The following is a 3,625-nucleotide window of genomic DNA, read 5'->3' as shown; positions in this document are numbered from 1 at the left end:
TAATCATTTTTGACTTCTCGCCCTCTCTTCACTGTCACACGTATTTATCATGCAGAATTGTGCTAATTCCAGAAAATTTATAAAAAATTTAAAATAAATCAAATCGTCCGATCCAGCTTTGAAACGGACATCAAATCCATCCTGTCTCTGATGTTCCTTTTACTAAAAAAGAGACACAGTCATTAAATTTTGGAAAGGGGAGTACGTGAAAAAAGTATTATTTAAATGCATCTATTTCTTGCTGAATGAGTTTAAATATTTTTTCTTTCAAAAATTCAAAAATTTCATGTTTTAAAGAAAAAAAAAAAACTTCTGGAAAAAAAATCCCCTCAAAAAAAATTTTGATGGCGCAACTTGCGCCATAATCCCCCCCCCCCCCTGTGGGCACACCTGCTGGGTGACAACTTTTGGGGGCGGTAAATTCTGTTTTTTTTTTCGTTAAAGCGTAATATAAAAACTTGAAGAAAGATGGGTAGGGGCGGCAGTTTCAGGATTTTCTCCGCCTCGGAAAAATTGTAGATCCAGCACTGAGAGCAAGAGAGATACCAGATAGTCTTCACATCTTTACAACCTAGAAATGAATGTTTGTAAAAAAATAAATACATAAACGCAAAAATAAATAAGATAAAGTTCTCAACTTTTTGCTTTAACTTTTTTCAATGCCGTTCTTTAGACATTGATCATGCTACAAAAGCACCTAGTAGCATGAGCAATATATCAAAAAAAAAAATTCTCTACTCTTCGTACGAATTTTTTCAGCTTTGGATAGCATATATTAATTTTTTATATTTGCATCAAATTTCATAACTTTCTACAGTTGGATTAATTCCTAGCTTCTTTCAATAAACTTTCTACTTCAGCACAACTCTTCTTTGATGAGAATTTAGGGAGAAAAGTGAGGGAAACTATATATCTGATCTGAAATGTTCAAACGATCGTTAACCCAATAGATGGCGCAGCTGAGATCTCCTCCTTTTGTTTCTCTCTTAAATCCTGATGACAGTCAACGGAGCACGTGTTGTTGACATCGTCTGCGGGATGCGGGATTCTCGCGCAAATCATCTTTCAAAAGCACAATTTTCACATGGAATTTATAGATCTACGGATATGGCTGCTTCCATTTGACCATAAAAATCAGGTCAGTTGTTACTTTAGCTTCAAACAAAAATATGTTTTGTTCCCATGAAAATTTTCTAAACTGGAAAGAACTTTTTAACATTAACTAAAGAGAATGGACGAGAATCAGTAATTTTGTAAAAAAAACATGCATCAAAAACTCAACGATAAAGACAGGTTCTTCATGCGAATCGCTTTTTCTGACTACACTACTTTTTTATTCTTCTTCTTCATTTTAATAACTTATATAAAGTTATCAAAATTGTTCTAAAAGATCTGACCAATTATTAAAATAAAATCATATTTAAAATAAAGTTGAAGGTTCGAGAAAAATAAATTAGCGATTTACTCTTATTTTTAAATCCAGGCATTTGTTTTTATTAGGCTGAGATGTAATAGGACACTTCATTTAGTAATTTTCCAATGAATGCGAAATAACAAGCAAAGAAAAATTCCGAATCACTTTAAAGTATCTGCGTGACTTTTTGATGTAACGAACGTTGAAAAAAGTCTATAAATGAGTTTAGAGTTAACTTCAGAAAAATATTAGACAGACGATCATTGAATGAACTTAATAAAGCTTACGCATTCCTCAATACAATCACCTCATGCGCTCCAAGTTGATTGCAATTCTATGGCGAGGTCAGTCATTTAAAAGGGGTGGTGGTGGACAGGTACGGGCAATTGCCCCCTGGCTTTGAGAAATTAATGAACATATTTACATATAAGTGGGCGTGGTTATGGGTGTTTTTCAGTTTGAATGAATCTATTTTTTTTTAATTATATTAATTTAAAATGAAACTGATTTGATTTTATTTCTGCCTTAATTTTTCAAGAAGTTTGTTTTAGTTTGATTCATTCCAGAACAAACACCTTATTAAGATATATTTGATCAAAGAAGTGATTCAAAGGCATATTTTTCGGTTTGGTAATATTTTTCCAATATAAATTGGTTGTAGAACTTCGTTTCATATGTTTTTATGTATTGTATATTTTACTCGACTCATTTATTCCGCTAATTTAATTTTTTCAACGTGTCATTTTTTGCACTTTTGATCAGAATAAAATTTAATTTCAAAACGTTTTCATTTTTTAAATTCATGTTCAATATGCTTTTTTTTCAGCGTCCTGTCTATGACGAAAAGGACATAACTAAGTATTTTTAGATACTTCAAGACTAGTTTTGCATTCGGTAAAATATTATGCCGATTGCGAAACTAATGTTGAAGTGCCTAAAAACACTTAGTTAAGTCCATTTTCTGCAGGCTGCAGGAAATTTTTGCTACTGCAATAAGTCAACTCAAACATTTCAAAAATACGTGCGTTATAAATGTTGATCAAATTTGTAGTTACATCATTAATTAAAATATGATTCTGTTCAAATAATTACTTAGTAAGAAATCGGGCTGATAAAGGCATGCCTTGAAATTAAATACCTGCCGTTTATTAGTTAATAAAGTCACTTATTTGCCACCATATCCAAAATTTCTCAGCGATTTGAAAATTTTTTGACCTTCTATTATACAGGGTGTCCGAAACGTCCTTGACACATTTTAAAAATTCATGGGAAATCAACAAACTGGTATTAATATGCCACGTCTTAATATGGATTTGTGCCAAACTACTTCAAAGGTTGGCACAATGAGAATTCTTTATGACATCGTAAAAAGGGGGGGGGGGTGTAATTATACGAAATTGCTGTATCGTCACAGTAAGCAAAAAAAAATGTCATGTGAGGTGTTTAATCATTTTATTAAACAGAAAGCAATACCTTTCATTACCAGAGTTCAATGTGTGTGCCGTTTTATGGATATGGGATGAATTTGAGTGTCGTGTAGATGTGGTTTGAGCAACATACTGTGCACAAAAAAAATCTGTCCCCCCCCTCCTTCATGAATTACCCTTAACGATTGCAGTTAAGTGTTGCAAATTTGCGAACGATCCCTTACGATTTCCACCTATACGAGAATAACTGAAATTCGGCTCATTTGCTCGCCGTTATTTTTATATGATTTTATGATATTAAACTGGAAATTTTGTACAAGTTGCCAAATATATTCGGCAATGAAATTTTGAATGCTAATTGCTATTTTTTGCTCGTTCACAGTGAAAAATTAACTGCTTTTAATGTTCATATTTCAGCGAATTTTCAGTTTTTTTTTTTATTTCAAATTCAAATGAACTGCAGGTTCATTTGTATGTTGTAAGTTTGGTCAGCCAAGACGGAAAACTCTGCGTGTTATGACACAAAAACATATAAATAAGTTGATATTTTTGAAAGAAATGAGTATATCTTCTTAAAATGCAAGTGATAATTTCACGAAAATTTTTATAACTATCGTACATAGTAAGTAAAATAATTGCTGAAATTTACAGCTAATTTCCAGATATTTACGATGGAGGATGATTATAAACGCTTTTCATTTCTTCTATTTGTTACTTGTCTCCTAAATGCATGGTTAATATAATTTTTATTGGAACTTGTCAGCTGAAGCATACCTTTCATGTG

At 32.0% G+C, this 3,625-nt stretch overlaps 1 protein-coding gene across 1 annotated transcript in view; it reads left to right on the top strand.

Moving 5' to 3' along the window:
- Window positions 1-1,042: 1,042 nt before the first annotated feature.
- LOC129219411 (cyclic nucleotide-gated cation channel alpha-3-like) overlaps window positions 1,043-3,625 on the top strand; it is a 209,972-nt gene continuing 207,389 nt past the window's right edge. Inside the window, exon 1 of the mRNA XM_054853800.1 lies at window positions 1,043-1,138. The gene's annotated coding sequence lies outside the window, so the exon portion shown is untranslated. The remainder of the gene's footprint in view (window positions 1,139-3,625) is intronic.

Source organism: Uloborus diversus, chromosome 3 (assembly GCF_026930045.1).
Source record: "Uloborus diversus isolate 005 chromosome 3, Udiv.v.3.1, whole genome shotgun sequence".
Taxonomy (NCBI): Eukaryota; Metazoa; Arthropoda; class Arachnida; order Araneae; family Uloboridae; genus Uloborus; species Uloborus diversus.
The sequence above is the reverse complement of the archived record's forward strand: the minus strand, read 5'-3'. Positions and strand labels throughout refer to the sequence as shown.